This window comes from Syngnathus typhle, linkage group LG6, assembly GCF_033458585.1.
Source record: "Syngnathus typhle isolate RoL2023-S1 ecotype Sweden linkage group LG6, RoL_Styp_1.0, whole genome shotgun sequence".
Classification (NCBI taxonomy): domain Eukaryota; kingdom Metazoa; phylum Chordata; class Actinopteri; order Syngnathiformes; family Syngnathidae; genus Syngnathus; species Syngnathus typhle.
The window spans coordinates 8,608,146-8,625,666 of NC_083743.1; positions in this window are offsets into that span (position 1 = coordinate 8,608,146).

The window sequence follows — 17,521 nt, forward strand, 5'->3', positions numbered from 1 at the left end:
CCTCCTCTGCTGGAGGCTGATTGGAGATCAGCACTTCAAACGCGGGCAGAGGGTGTCGGGATACGGGCTAATGCTGCAGGGAAGCACTTTACAACCCTTCTTCCTTTCAGAAAAAAAAAAGTAGTGCATATGTTCATGTACTTTGATTACAGTACAGTGTGTGTGTGTCAGTGGAAAAGTGCTTTAAAAGCATTTGATTCACTGGATGACAGTAAGGCAAAAACAGAAATATAAGCTGCAGGCTGGTATTGGTTCCTTCGACTGTATCAGCTTTGATTTAATTAGCTGGTTACTTAGTGCATTCTTTGTTAGTGATGCAATATGACGAACAGTGCGGAGTTACTCCAAGTTCTCTTTCCCGGTCACTTCCAATCTGTCACTGACATTTTATTCACTAACACAGTAGGGTCACTTGTGAATTGGAGACTTTTTCTTTTTTTTTAACACTCTTCACTTCCAATGTTGAGATACAAGCAGGTTGAAGTTGTTTCTGTGCCATACTGATAGCAGCGATCTAATATTGCGGAAAAAATCCCCACACATACTTTTCATGCCATTCATGGTCATTGCTCTTCATTCACTATGGAGACAATCAGACAGAGCGCAGGTCTGCATTGTGTCCAGCTGGCAACAGTCAGGCGATGTCATGCAAGTAGCAAAGGGAGGTGAGGTTTCCAAAATATCATGGGAGTAGCTCAGGAGGTCATCATTTTACAGTAGTGATGAGAAAACGAAGCTTCAAATTTGCTTCGTGAACCAGTTCGACTTTTGACTCCTCTAGATGCCGCTCTCTGTTCAACACTGTTGCCCGTAGGTCTGGTGCCAAAATCGACTGCTATAATAGTATCATGTTCTTACGGCTCTTCACCTTGACCAAAGCTGCACTTGCAGATGAGGGGGAAAAAAAAAACAGCCCGCCAATTATGGTTAAAATAATCAACGGCTGGCTTCATTGCGCCTTCTTTTATTCTTTTGGGAGACAAGATGATTTTTTTTCACCTGATGTTTGTCTTTATATAAGAAGGAATGTAAACCCTGAAGAAAACCGGGCCTCATCACCCTATAGATTACCATTTTGAGTTTCAATATGTGAGAGTAGCTGTACGATAGCAAACAAATCACATCAGCAGTGGAACGATTTTCAAATGACTATGGAACATCTCGGACAGTATCAATAAAAATGATACAGTTTACACAAAGAGTGGCAGTTTTCATATCTCGACAAGCTAATTCAGTGACACCAAACAGGCTGGTGTGTCAACATTCCAAATCCAACATTGCTCAAGTTATTGTTGCTTTGGTATCGAATGTTTTCCCGAGGAACACATTTCAAATCTAAGACCTCTGGTAACCTTATAGGCTTTGTTTTGGTCTGACGTGACTCAATAAATATAATAACTAAATATAAATATGGAGGATTAAAGAGCTAAACTCTATCTTGTGACCATCATGAGGATGAGCCCCATGAGTTCCCGCTCCCTTGAAAGCCAGAATAGATAAATACACACACACACAACACACACACAGTGCCCAGATGTTTTTCAGCATTGCCTTGTGTGACTCTAACATCATTTGTTCTGCTCTGCTGTTGACCTTTTGTTGCTTTTCAACACATTTTCAACTTTCCCACTTCTTTCATTTCTACGGAAACACAAAAGCTGAAGAGATGTGTTCATTGATGCGCATAAAATGTATGTTTGCAAGTATCCAATTCACTGTAGTAGTACACACTTGCTCCGGAGGTTATTTATGGCAGGACGGGGGTGTTAGGTTACAATCCCACTTGCAAAAAAACAGGCAGTTAATCTTGCTAAATTTGTCTACTCGTATGATCTCCCGACCGCTGATCATCTGTTGGGTCACCTGACCTATATTTAGAAAGGTAGTTGCATTAAGCCAGCACTTATGGACATTATCATAACTGATTGCCGGGGATACCGCCACAAACACAGCTCCATTGTTGATGCTCTTGTGAGTCTTTGCTTTTCTTCCAAAAATATGCAGCTGGTAAAGATGAGTTTATTATATTGACACGATTCTATTGTTTTATAGGGAAATTAATAATAATTGAAAAAGTGCTGCTATGGAAAATAGCCAGTACACAACTTGTATAGTATAAATCGGGTACATTTCCTGTCTGATTCAACACGTAGCCAATATGGAATAAATGCAATTCCCCCCAAAACTGACATTTGTGCTCATGCAACATTAAGCTGGTGATTAAAACATTGCCGTGGAGTTAATACGTTTTATGGCGTGACGGGTTGAGCTCGGAACAAATGAATCCACTTTATTACGACCTATGGGAAATATTTTTTGGAGGGGAAATGAATGAAAAACAACAACTTGCTGAACAGATTGAAAGCCGCTATATTTCTTGTAACATGCTCTTGGCACATTTCTACCTTTACGGTCAGTCCGAAAGGTGAAAGTTCTGTACGCAGCTGCCGCGGGTCACATGCTTTATCAGATTGTTAACACATAATGAGCACACGTACTCTTGTTAACATCAAAGTGTATCTTACTTTCCATTCAGTGCATTGATCCATGTGTTTTTGCTATTAATGCATTTCATCATTACTGCCGCTTAGTGTGAGGAGATGGAACATTTTTCTGAAGATCTGTAAATATTATCTCCTGAACACTGAACACACGCACATGACCGGACCTTGGCATCTCTGCAAAGAACTGGTGGAGCGGCCCTCACTTCTCATTTGCCGTTTGAGTTGGCATTGGCAGACTTCTATGGACGCACGCACGCACATACACACACACACATACATACACAGAAAGTACTTCATGGAGCCTGCAGGGAGCCAAACTGCTCTCACCTGTTGTCTCTGGCAGCCTAAAGAGGAGACGATTAGCGCCCAGCACTGACAATATGTTCTTTGTTTCCCTCCTTGCCTTGCTCCAATTCTCTGCCATCTTTCAGTCTGTCACTTATGCCACCACGTTCTGTATTTCTCGCCCCGTGGGCCAGATTCACTAAAGGTTTGAGTCGCTTTTCTCATGGTGCTAATTGGTAAGAATGGAGCAAAAACAGCGACTAATTCACGTGCAGATGGTGAAATGAGTCACAAACTATGACGCCAGGCAGAATGCGTCGAGGTGAGAAATTGTCCATATCTATGCAAATGAGGCTCATTGACAAATAATGTCTAATTCACAAACACCAGCGCTTTGGGGGGTGTAAATAATGACAACAGCAAGCAGGGGATAAAAGTGGCCCTATAGTCAATGGAAGCTTCTTCACGCGTTATCAGCGTAATGTGAGGGAAATTTTCGAGTCCGACATATACAATACATCTATTAATCATCCGAACCACTTTTTTTTTTTTTTATTATTATGTGCAGTGCAATTTATAGTCTGTCCTCACAGCGCATGCCATTAAAGCTGCAGGGGAGACGTGGGCAGGTTTACCATTTCCTGGACGTCATCAGTGCCTTTGACTTAATATAGTTGAATTATTTTGCTTCATGAATCAACTCAGACTTTTTTTTTTTTTTTTTTTTATCTCTTGACCAGTATCCTCTATGAGCAGTTCTCATGAGTACAAACTTCAAAATAAGCATTATTGTTCTATGGTTGTTTAAGTGCCCAGTGTGTTGCCAAGTTAAAGTGTAAAAAAGTGTATGTTCTTCTACAAAAGCTGACTTTTAGTCAAGTGACTTCTTACATGAAAAATAAAAAAACAAATTCCAAGTATTTCCAAATACGCTTATGAAAGGTTAAATGTATCAGATATAGAGATTCAGCTTGAGGCCATTGAAATTCTTTCTCCACTAACTGTCTTCTTGTTTCTTTTGGCACTCGTGAAACTGCAGCTCAGTCACTTGGTTTGAATTGGCGCTGGTGAGTAGCTGGAGCACAAACAGTTACCTGTCAGCTCCCGCTGCGCTCCCCCCCCCCCCCCCCCCCCCTCACCGTTACACGTATGGACCGACAACATAAAAAGCACTATGAAGCGTGTCCTGTCCACGTCATTGGCGCTGACAAAAAAATATCTTTTGCAGCTGGCTTTACAGACAGCTGGAGTGACGGCCTCAGACACTCTCTGTGATTCCGCCATCCACTAATGTCAAAGCGCATTTAGGGATGACACAGCTGGCTGCAGAAAACCTCGAACAGCTTTAGTGGATTGTGATCAGACTTGACTAAATACATGAAAGTGAATCAGCCAAGTGTTCCTGTTCCTATTAATGAAGCATGGCTGATGGCTTTGAGTCTCTGGAAACCTCAAATTCTTCTAAGTTTTTTAAAAAGTGGTGGGACAGCGGGAGTCCTATCTGCCTCCTCACCTGAATGTACCTAATGAAATGTCTGGTGAGTTGACGTGTCAGATGTTTTTTTTCCTATAAATGTCAAAAGTCTTTCAACGGTCCAAAGCAATAAATTAAAAAAAAAAATCAAAATATACGATCAATGTATGTTTGCAACAAAAGCCATCACGTAGTCAAATTTTCATGGACGTGACATGACACGGTAAGTTACAGGGCCTCTGTGTAGCGCAAACTTGACAGGCTCAAGAGCACATCAGTCGCACTCTCTCACGGCAGGCGAAAATTGTTCACAAATCGTGTAAATTCCGCAGCCAAAACGATGACAACTCCTCATAACTCATGTCGACTTGAAGTGTATCTGCAAACATAAATCTTAAATGGAGTGAGTGTTCGGCATGTATAAGTCAAACTGGGCCAAGCTGCCAAGAAAAATGACATTCTATGAAGTTAATCTTCTGCATGGCTAGCTACGCTCATGCTATTGTTTTTCCATTTAGGACCAGACATATTCATCTCAGGAGCTTTTTTTTTTGTTGCAAAATGACTAACCTTGGAACATCCCAGATTTTATAAACATATTGTAATCTAATACAATTATTTTCTCTGATTAAAATGTTACATTTATTTCAGTGAGTGGCTCATAATATTTTTCAACAGACATTATTTTTCTATTCAAAACCCTAACTGTCCAAAATGATCTGATTGTGTAACTTGGAAATGTCCAGGGTTTTTTTTTTTTCCCCCCAAACCGTGTTGGTTGGCAATTATAGATTTTAACTTTTCCTAACAATGTTGACACAGCATCACCGCACGCGCAAAAATATACGAGGATACGCTGATACGTCTCGCGTGTGAACCACATGTCCAATTCATTCAAGGCTGTTCTGTCATGCCTGCAGTACAGAGGAAGGTTGTTAGGAAGCACAATGACAGGCCGGAAACATCATCATCATCATCACAATTTTACATCTTTATTATCTCGCACATCGGTTTTCTTCCTCAGTTTGGCATGGGGGCTCTGTATCTCACATCAACATCCCTACAGGCTTCTAATCTCCCTTTACGTGCAAGATGACGGCACACACACACGCACACAAGAACAAAAGACACAACTGTACTGTTGAACTTTACCACCAGCTCGTTTTTTAATGTAGCTACTCCATGTCAGTGCATGTTTGTTAGTTTGTTTTGCAAGGCTCTGCGGGTGTTTTGAAGAGCGTAGTTGTTTTGCATGCACAAAAAGGTGATGCAAGGTCACTACAGATGGATGGTAAGTCTCATAATCAAAAAAATCTTTCACCAGTTTTCTCATCTTCCGCCAAATACAGTGTATTTATGCATTTGAATGACCACATGGTTGCAAAATAATAGTTCTTTTCCGTTATTCTCTTCTGTAACCTGTACAATCTTCATCACGGTCGTAGTTGAATTAAACGACTCATTTGATTTCATAAAAAAAAAACACCATTTGTTCCTTTGAGTGTTTGCATTGGTAATGTTCTTCCACAAAAGTGAAGGCATTTCCACTGAAGTGAGTCAAAGCAGAAAACAGAGTGGGTGATTTGAACGTAATGATGTGGTGCTTTTCCACATCCTTGAAGGTAAGGTAAGCTGTGTAAAGTACAAAAGAAACATCATTTTCGACGTCTTCACCCGAGAAAAGTGAAGCAGGCTGTGTGTGCTGGCGCCCGGTGAATGTGCGCTCTATGCGCTCGCTGTCAGACAGAAGAATGAGCTGCTTTATTGCCTCTGCTGTGGGCTGCCAGTCATCACAGTTATCCCTTAGGCAAAAAAGGAGCAGACTCATGTATTAGGTTTTATATCGTTCCTCGCGAATAGAAATGCATTGTTGGCCTGATAGAACCGGGACAGAAGCTTTTGGTTTGACGACAATGCACAGAAAGTTTTGTGAGCCTGTAAAGTTCACACGTTTGATTCTTCTTCCACCTTACTATAGAATTCAAACTAACATTATGCATAATCAATAAAACGCTATCGATTTGTTAGATTGATGGGATTGAGCCAAATAATGAAGATCAACAATCAATTGAAAGGTTTCAGTTGTACCGTGTTTTCCGTACGATAAGGCGCACCTAAAAACCTCAAATTTTCTCAAAGGCCAACGGTGCGCTTTATAATCCGGTGCGCCTTATATATGGACCAATATGGATTCGTGGATGAGGACTAATTTATTAAAGTAAGCTTTACGTGTTTATTTTGTGTGTTGTGTGATATTAACCTTTGAGCAACGTTGAGTTATCAATATATTGTTTTCACTATTTCGAGTGTCACTATATTGTGATTGCATTAACGTTTGAGCAACGTTGAGTTATTTATTCTATGCGCCTTATAATCCGGTGCGCCTTATAGTGCGGAAAATACGGTAATCGATACATGATTCTTAATCCAACTCATCCCTATAGTACAATCTAATTTGAATATACCTGGAAATCCAACGTATTTTTAAAACACAGCAGCCTTTGAAGTCTCCTCGCTGGGTGACATCATGTACTGTGTGCACTTGTATTGCTGATGATGGCAGCAGGACAGTAAGATGATCTCCAGGCTATCTCCAGGCCATCGGTATCATCCAGGCTATCTGTGACACCTCTGGCATGTTCCGAGCCAGGGGCCAGATTCCGTCTCCTTTTCCATGACCGCCTCTTCAAATCAAAGGTGAACGTTAATGGCATGTTCTCCTTCAAGTAAGTATTTTGGTTTAATCCCCGGCGGCTGTGTGTGTTTCCACATGCCACCGAGTTGCATGACAGCGGCGCTTTATGTCGCAACGAGCCTTGCCAATGCTTTAAATGCCAGCACGCAACTTCAGGCAGCCAATCGTTTGTCACATTTTCAGTCAGTCACGCTGTCAGATGAAATTGACTCGCTCTTTTATAAAAGAAAACCTCCAAATCTTAGAAAAGAATCAGAACAAGGACCGTGTCTGTCTGTCCAGTGCCCCCAACCCCTTATACACACACAGCCCCCCCCCCCCCAATCCTCTCAAAAGGCAACCCTTGCCACCAGATGCCAGAAATTATCATACAAGTTTCTCTTTGTATCCATATTTAAACATGATGGAGAAGAATTGAGCCTTTATATGAGGGGCAGCTTGTGTGTTTATCCAGCACTACCAGCACCAGGAAACAAGAGAAAGCCCCCATTGCTGCTGGCCCGGGCAGGAAAAGGTTGGAGACTGTGAGGCTGGCTGGACGAGAGGTGAAGTGAGACCAAGAGGGGAAAAAAAAAAGAATGAGTCTTTGAGCGACACTCATTTATGAACCTGGCCGTTTTATGATTTTTGTAATTTTTTTAGGACAGCACACAGGTTGGTGGGACAAAGATGTCTTTTAGCATGAAGCTGACTGTTAGTCTTAGGTCTCATTCAAAACACAAGCAGAAAAACAGTAATAATGATACAATGGGACAATTCAAAAACCACTGAGGTCTTAAAGTTTGATTTGGAATTTGGGGGAAAATCTAAAGTCCCACAGTACTTCAGAGTTCAAGCATGACCTCAAATTAGTCAAGCACAGCCAATTGACTGTGATTAGCAAGGCCAGCCAAATGACTCACAAAAACTAATAATCTATCACGATTGTATCAATCGTGTGAGCAACTGCATCTGTGTTGACAAAAGGGACTCAGCCATATAGGTCAGCCTCTCCTACGTTGAATTTCAACATAAAAAATTGACAAAGTAAAGTCAGGTGTGTTCACACCCACAACGGCACAAACCCCCCTTTCTTCCTGAACCCTAAATATTTCTCCAATACCACCAAATTTATCTGAGCGAGAGATCGCTTATTTGAAGCTATCTATTCATAGTATTTATGTATGTCTAAGAGTAATACAGTTGTGAACGCACAATTTATCACTCGCTTTTAGTAGCTTAGTAAATCAGGTTCTCTAAAAGCCCACCGGTCGACCATTTTTTTTACAACGCATAAAATATGATATTTCAAAAGTTTATGGCGTTGTAGCAATTCAAAGTCATTCAAGTTTGAGCCAGGAAATTACTGAAAGAGGAACAAAATGTAGGAATGCAGGCATTTGTAAATGAGCCCTCTGATGGATCTGTGTTTTTGCACTGTCAAAAGCAAGCCAGCACTGAAACGGGCCTCGTCATGACCCGTTGGCCTTGGTTGCACATTCAGGCCTCTTCGCAAGGCTTGAGGTTTCGAACGTTTCAAACCACAATGACCTTCGTGCTCTTTTCGCTTTGTTTTTGGTCTTTTTTTATTCCGAAACGAGACACTGGATAACTTATGAAGGGCTCCCTTGTTCACTTACAATAATAAAGAGAGAAAAGCCTGAAAGCGTGTGTGTGTGTGTGTGTGCCGCTGGGCCAAATGGAGAATCCCGTCTCATGATGGATGAGCCCTTTCGCTGTCTAGTCTTAGCTTAGCTTTAGTCGAACAGCATTACTGCTGTTGTCTTGTACATCTATTACTGCAACAGGAGACCAGAATGTCTTTCAAGACACATTTAGCTTTCAGTCTTTGGTGTTGACATTTTACACCTCCAGTTTTTAACCTTAAGCATAACTTTCACTTATCAAAAATAGCTAGGGAGCTCTACACGAATCACATTTTTGTCTTCCAATTTTAGAGGTCACATCCTTTATGTTAACCAACACAATGCTTGCAATATACTGGCATAGGAAGGTGAAGTGTGAGGTTCACATGATGAGTGTGTGGTGGTAGCAAAAACATTTACACAGAGGGTTAGTCATTCTTGGGGCGCATTCTTGGGGCCACATGCACAAGTACAAACATCCCTTACACACCCTCTGCCATGAGAACCACCATACTGATTTTATATATATAATTATATATTTGGAACTATAATAAATACTAATTTTATATATATTAAATATATATCTATATCTATCTATATATATCTATATTTATATATAGAGAGAGATAAATATAGATATATAGATATATATATTGTAGTTGCACCTGTTGCTTTGCGGACTGGCCGTTTCTATTAATGTGATATTTAGGACAACTTCACAATGACCTGCGGGGCTGACAAGTCAAAAACGTTCCCCACAAAGATAGATGTAAACACACATTAACACATGCGCTCACCCTTCCAATGGGGACTCTTTCCACCTGATTTGCTCATCCATCCACAGCTTATAAATAGGACTTGTCGGACTTACAGTGAGGGTGCTTACGGGGTGGGTAGACCAGGGCGGGGGTGTTTGTTAGAGGGCAATGGAGGGTCAAAGATAGTTGATATTCCTCCACTTGTCCTCTAACTACTCTCCCCTCTGAATATAGCCTATCTCCTCTCATTGTGTGCTTGGGCCTTGGCACCTTTGTTTCACATGCACTTCTTTGTAAGATCTCTCTAAGGACAGCATGTGTTCTCCTTCACTCAACCCTGTGTAACATATGTCACTCTCTGTGCCATTCACTCACACTCCCCCTAGCACAACTCTACAGCTGACAGTATGTAATCAGAATTGTAAAATGCATGAAAACATGACAAATGGATGTGGGTGGGGGGCGGGGGGGGTCCAATGGAGTTAGGCTGGCAGTCTGTAATCAGACACTTTGGGGATATTTGCACTTCATCATCATGCTGACCCACTGTGATAGACTCAAAGAGTCTCGCTCACTCCTGGAAAGAGCTTCACTCTTGGCTGCGTTGCAAAATGAGTCAACGTGTTAGAAAAACGAATAATGACCGCCTGGCCTGCACATGTTCCATTTCCCAACTGAGTCCCTGAGAAACTGGATATGCAGATTAGCGGGATTAAAGTAGAATCATTAGATGAAACGCAGACGCTAAGTGAGAGGAGAGCAACAAATTGATTTGAAGCCCAACAAGAGTCGAAGGCTGTCATTTTTGGCTCAAGGGGTCTGGGTGTTCCAGCGTGTGTGTGTGTGTGTGTGTGCAAGATGGCTGTTCTCTCTGTGGTCTAAAAACGCCTGCGGGCTACAACTTCCCGGTGCCCTGCTGGAGGCCGGTGGTGTTAATAAAACAAGAGATAACACAAGATAAGGAGGAAGGTAACATGCCGGGCAAGGATCTGCATCTGATCAACATCACTCAATGATGTCAACTGTGACAACATGAGACGGCTTCCATCCCAACAGATTAGAAATAGAAGGAACCTTGTTCACTACTTGAGCCACAACTGTAGACATTTGGTGTGTTTAGCCGAATACTCTATCAAGCTTTATCAAATATTCAACATTTACAAAGATAATAATGTTCAGTTTTGATTGACCCTCAATCTCCGAGAGGTTTTTATTTAAAATTTATTGGTTGTCATTTGCTGTAGTGAAGAACTTTACCAAATCATACCAAGAGCTATCCCTAATATTTCAGATTTTCTGGTAATCTAGGTAACCAAAATACCAAAAACTGCTCAATATGTTGATGCTGTGCAGTGCTACAAATAATTATAAAAAAGGAGCTGTGCTAACTAGATAGAAAGTTTATGCCAGAGAGAGAGAGATAACTTCACAGATGTCTTGTTGTAACATGAGCCCACGTCGGCGGGGGCTCCCGCCTTGAACCAAGGAGGCTAAAATTGGCGGTGCCAACTTGTTGCTTTAAAACAGTCATTCTTTTCTATGTCCTATAATGATTTTGTCATCTCACAACTTGTTTCATTTTCAGAGGTGATTAATCTCTTTCTTAAATTGTTTTTTTTTCCCCCAATATATTAGTGTGTGAGCATTCTGCACATAAAGTGCCAAATCAATCAAGTATTTGCTTGACTTTTAATTTTTTTTGTGACATGGTTCATGAACTTTGGAATGGAAATGCAATTAATATGTTCCAGATCAAAGCTATGTTTATTTTGTTTTTATCGGTGTGTAGTTAAATACAATACAACATTGAAATACTGTCAAACACTATCAAGCAATAAAATAGTGTGTTAGCTAGCAAATAACTGTGTAGGATTAGCCTTTTAAATTAAATTAAATTAAATTAAGCCTCATTGCGGTATAATGATGCAAGCTCTCACATTTGTAATAATTGTATTCCAGATGAAAATCATCCACTTTTTATTGAGTTGCTCGGTCGTAATCAGTGCAAATCAATTTAATTCTGATTTTATAGTGACGCATTAACCTTTCAAGGCAAAGTGGAAGCACACTATCAATGGACTCCATTGTTCCTATCTCATTTAGATAATGATTTGATAACACGACACTAACTGGCAGAATTACACGCAACGTCTGAACAACCGCTCCCTGTCGCCAAATGCATAATCAAGTTGTTTTGATATCTCCAGCTATCTCAAGCAGCCATCTTTCAGCTATCCTAAGCAGCTATCTTATGTTCCTGTCCTCTCCGACATCAGACGGGGGCAGAGCGGTGAGGGCCAGACAACACTGGATACGCTGATAGTGCAGGGGGCTTGTTTTCTCATGTGCGTTTCCAGGATGTGATGTAAAAATAGGCACTAAGCTGTTTGTGTGCGTGAGTGCAGGGTGAAGGTATGCAGCTATAGATTGATAGGGGTCCTATGTGGTTGGCGGTCTCGTCTCATGTCCCACACATCAGCGAGGCCTGTCCCGGAAGGTGGTGACGAGAGGTAAAAGGGCATAGATTCGGACTATTTCAAAGTTAATTGATCTTATTGGCCTGCTATTTGTGAGCGTGACATTGAATTGATTTAACAGCCAGTGCGAGATTGCTCGAGCTGACCTCTTTTAAAGCGGCTCCTTAGATATGAGGCCCTATTTTCGTTCCAAGCGCAAGTCTGGCGCACTGTGTGGCGCAAATATGCAAGGGGAGGGGCTGTCTGGCAATTTCAGTATCAGTTTTGGCAATTTCACAGACCGAGAAAAATTTGGCGCAGGTAGACGGGGGGCTGCCGCGCTATTTGAACACAGCTGACTCCGATCGTGTTCAAATCAATCAAGCGGATTTTTTTTTCCGTCCCTTTAAATGTGGTGCACCTGACCAGTTTAGGAAGCAATTTCATGATGAGGGGTCAAGGGTTATTTGAAAATAGAGCTCCCAGGCGAAAAATTGGATTGGACCCTAGTTATATTGTTCTGACATTGTGCAGTTGCATGAACTGAATGTCTTGGAAAGGCACTTTGACAACTGCAAGTGTTGTGTCCAATCCTTTAAATGTCGTCACTGATCCCTAACTCATTCCCAGCCTTGCTTACAATCATTCACTCACTTTTGCTCCAGCGTACAGTGAAATACAACAGATCCCACAATTTAAGTTGACACGACACCTGTAGCGGATTTACATTCTGAAAGAGTGGAAAAGAACATTTTCTTAGTTCTCAGTTATGCAAAGCTTTATTTTCTGTCAGGTAAAAATTTCAACTTTCATCGCCTCGGCTCTCTTTCAATAAAACCCTTTAAATCTTTCCACGTTATCTGACCTTTCTTCCCCCTCACCACAAATCTTCAGCCATTCAAAACTGCCTCGCCCCTCTCGAGTATGGATACATGACCATGTGGCCGTATTGCTTTCAACAGCGCTGCTTCCAAAGGACATCTGAGAGACGACCACATTTTACTCTTGAGACATTTCAAATCAAAGGAGACATGTCAACTGCTGCAAACACACACAAGAATAACTTTATATCATATATAAAGTATCATGGTGTGATTGACTTATGACCTTTGACCAAACACATCCTATAAATAAAATTTTCAGACGTGTAGCAGTAGACTTCATTTATTTTGGGGCAAACTCAGAGGAATGTGTTGCTCTCATCAGCACCTAACATCCAAGAGCAATTTATAGTGAATAGTCAGCTGAACTAGAGAAAGTGTTGACATTCCGTTTTCATATGCCCAAGTATGAATAAACATCCTGCAGTTGAAACGTGGCGCTGCTATGGGTAAAGTTCAATTAAACAAGGTAAGAGGTACTGGAAGGGGGAAAAATATAGAGAGCTACTCAGCCAAAACATTTAGTTTGCCGGATAACTTGGACCATCAGGCTGGTGGAAAGCTAAACCGCTATTTCACTGAAATGAGGCCAGTGTTTGATTTAGAACACCTCTGATAATTGCATTTAATGAAACACCTCTTTAAATCAACTATCATTAGTTGTATAACCAATACTGTAGCGCAAAAATCATTGCTGCAGACAAAGTATTGTATATGAAGAAAGATTTTGACATACAAAACCAATGATGGTTAAAAAAATGTATTCCTGAATTAAAAACAGTAAACAACATAAAACACCAAAACAATGGCGGGTTTCATGTTGAGTCAAATATAGTACAGCTATTATTTTGGTTGTAGTTTGAAGCGGTAAAGTGCTGAACTGCATTGTACTGATGAAAGGAAACTCAAAATTACATAAGGGGTACCACAAGGCTCAATCGTGGGGCCTCTTTCTGTTTTACATTTTCATGTCTGTTCTTTTAAATCGGCTCTTTTTCACATTGTCATTGTATTTTAATGACTTGTGTGAAGCACTTTGAATTACATGTTGCTGCAATGTACTATGATAAACCTATGTTACCTTCCCAACTGTTTCTAATATTTTATTTCGCTCATTTAGCTCAGCTATGCAGTTTTACATTGTGTACAATGAATAACAAATGGATGGGACGTACTTTGGGGAATGGCTGGTGGCACTTTGTCCACCTTGTAATGTCTATTTCCAACAAGCTGTTGCACAAACAATGTTTATATGAATTCCACTCTTCCCACGTGGGAGTAACTATCGCTTTACAAATATGTTGGTAGTTTAAATATGGCGCCGTACAATGAGCAGAGTAGCTAACAATGTCACATAAAGCTTGCAGTGTAGTGTTTTGTTTATTGCTAGGCAGGAGAAGTTTTTTCACAATTATGTGTACATTAGGCACACACGAACTGTGTTCTTACACAACACTAGTGATTAAAAATATACAGACTAATAATAGAATTGTCAATTTGTATTTTGCTCAGTTTCCAGATGTTGAAGCCATCACAATAACTCATACTTCACTTTCCTGCCCCCCCCCCCCCCCCCCCCCCAGTTTGACAGGCGCTACTATTTCTGGCACCAGTGTCAATTTGAGTCAAGTGTCAACATGGAAATTATTTCACTAACTTAGTCATGTTTAAATGACCGAGCGCAAGCTCTAAATGGTGTTATGTCTTGGATGAGGAACACAGATGGATGAACAGAATGAATCACTCCCATTCACCTAATAGAGTATAAGATTGTATGAGGGAAAGTAAAACAAGGCCCTTCTTTTGCTGCTGATTGCAAATTCAAATAGAGTTGAATGACTAAATCACTCAACTCGACAGGCCCAGTCATAATTAGAATAAACAGCTGCTGATTTACACTCTCCCGTGGCACTGTATAATTTACAGATTAACACAACACAACATGAGCAAAGACCCAAAAGTGTGATCCAAACCTCGGCAGTTCACCGCAGATGTGATGAATAGCTTTGAATGCGAGTTGTCTCTCACATTACATCCAAAACAATCTCGGGCAGCCCGTGTCTCGGCGATCGTATTCTCATGCATTGTTTTCCAAGAGATGTTTATAGCTTTGTTCCTGATATATGATAAGCAATAAGTAAGAGGTAGTAATTACAAGGCCCACACTCCATCGGCTCGTCTGATGAATGTGTGAAATTAAAGATGCCCATTCTAGTGGAGGGTGGTTATTACAAAGCATACAAAGACTTAACATGCGACCGTTTTTTAAGAGAAAGAAAGAGTCGGCAAGTTCAACCATTAAACTATACGATTACTTCCACCGGATAGCAAAAATAAATAGACGCAAAAGTGAGCCAGAAAGAAGGCCTAATTCAAAATAGTTCCTATTCATTTGCTTTTGCGCATTTACTGTCAAGGTCAATAAAAAAATAATGAAATTAAGTGGGGGGGAAATCACAATGGACCCTCCAGGATCCGAAAGCATTGCGGTCAGACCTCGTGTCTCTCTAACTAATAAGCAGCACAGTGTCAGTGATTTTTTTTTCATGGTTATTAACTCTTGGAGCACAGAGAATAAGTCGGTTGTTCAGTGGGGGGATCATTATGTATTCAAAGATTATTTTTGTTTTGGAAAATGTGCTCAAATGCACAAAATCAATGCCACTCTCACTTCTGTGGTCAAATGACCTTACAACGGTTAGCTTAGCTTGGCACTGCAGATACAAAGCCTGGAAATGAAGGGAAACAGAAAAGAGAATTTGTAGCGGTTCGCTCGGCTGGACGACATCATACTGATGACAGGACTGTTGGAATTTGCTGCACCCGCAAAAATCACATCCATACATCAATCCATTTTCTATAATCCTGAGCAGGGGAATGTGTGGTTGGTGCCAATCCAAAGTGACTTTTGAGTTGTTTACACTAATAATCATTTTAACCAATGTGGATAACCTTCCTTAATCCATCCATGACTAAACTCAGTGAAGCAAAAAGCACTAAGAGTCATACAATACTGTGAATAAAAAGTCAAATAATGCTTAGATGTTAATTAATCATGACATGTGTTGCCCAGCATACCAAGTGATTACGCCTCAATAACAATCTAGGACCTTTTAAAAGGTACTCTCAGGTGTCTCTTGTCCCGTTCAAATGTCTTATCTTGGACAGCCACTCTTAAAAATTTGCAGAGCTGATGTGGAGATTCAGCCAAAGCCGTTTCAACTGATTTTCACAGTGTCTCTGCAAGAGCATACAAGATATTATCTCAAAGTTGGGAACACACTTTAGATTTGACTGCATTGGACTTGAATCGAAGCTTTTTTTTTTCTCTACCTGATGGCAAATCTTCAATGTCTCATATACTTTGCTGTGCTAACAAACATTATTGCAATAAACTAAAATACTCTACATACCTTCAATAAAAATGCAAAAAAAATACATTTATTTCTTCTATATTATCATTATTAAAGTTATTATGATTACTATTTAAGATTGTGTATTTTTACATTTTTATCATAAGTATTTTTTAATTGAATTTGAAATTCATCTTCTAGACACATTGTTGTATCTTGCATAATTGCAAGAGCCCACATTGCACAATACAACTCACAATGCACATTGTTTGCCCTTACCTTACTCTGATGATTTGCACTGAATGTCGTTAGCCAAGGCAGCATTGTCTGGACAATAGCTGCTAATAGGCAGCTTCAAGCATGCTTCCAGATGATCATCAGTCATGGCATTTAGACTTAATAACAATCATGTTGGAAAAGGCTGATTTGCACAAATCGGTGGAACCAAATAATCTAGTCAGGGAGATGGCATATTTGGATATTTCCGCTCTGTTAGTAAATTCCAGAACTCTCCAAGAGTCCTGAACTTTTTATTCCCTTTAGTTTAACTAATTGGAAGCCAGTGACGCAGCGAGGTAAATGAACAAATTGGCGTGCTTTAACGCGCATGCGTAATGTGTCAAAAGTTCAGACGTCAGATTGGCTACCCTATATGTCAATCAAAAGACAAATGTCATAGTGCAAATGGATCCCCTACTTTTAATTGTCATCCAATCCACCCACAACTCCTTCGCGATCTACCAGTAGATCGCAATCGACGTATTGGGCATCCCTGCCATAAATAATTTAGTGTAGATTTTTAAATGATTACAACTTAAATTATAATTTTACGCCCCAAAATACAAGTTATGCTTTTTTTCTAGTGTATGATCTCAAAACGCTAGAAATAAATATTTCTACAGTTCTTTAAGTTAAAGAACAGCTGATGAACTGTTACCAATAAATCAGTGTCATGTTAAACTGTCTCGAACAGACAATCTGAACTTGACAGTGCTGCGGGGCAAGAGGCCAAAATTCTCGAGTTCCAGCTCTGTTTGAGAAAAGATCAAATGCTCCTTGCAACAGCTGTGACATATGCATGCTCTGCATATTCAACCACTAGATGGAAACAATTGTCCATACTGACTACTTTCACTGTGTAGCTACTACTATGTGGCTTTCATTTGGATTTTATGCAAATATTTTTAGACAGCCCTATCATCTGGTGACTAAAACAAAGAGAATTTAATTTATTTCTAAGAAAGAGAGAGAGAGACTAAGTTGCAGATATTATATTTATATATCTAGATATTTATTTAGCGAGAGCGCATGCAGTATTGTCACACCAGAAGTATTTGAGCGTCCCCCGCCATCTGTGCAGTCTTCCCCCGCGTGGGGTGCCTCCGCTGAAACGTGAGAAGCACGCAACGACTCACGCCCCCTCCCCTCCTCTCCCCTCCACACCTCTCCCTCTCCTTCCCCCCCCCCAGACACAAGCCCTCCACCGCGGC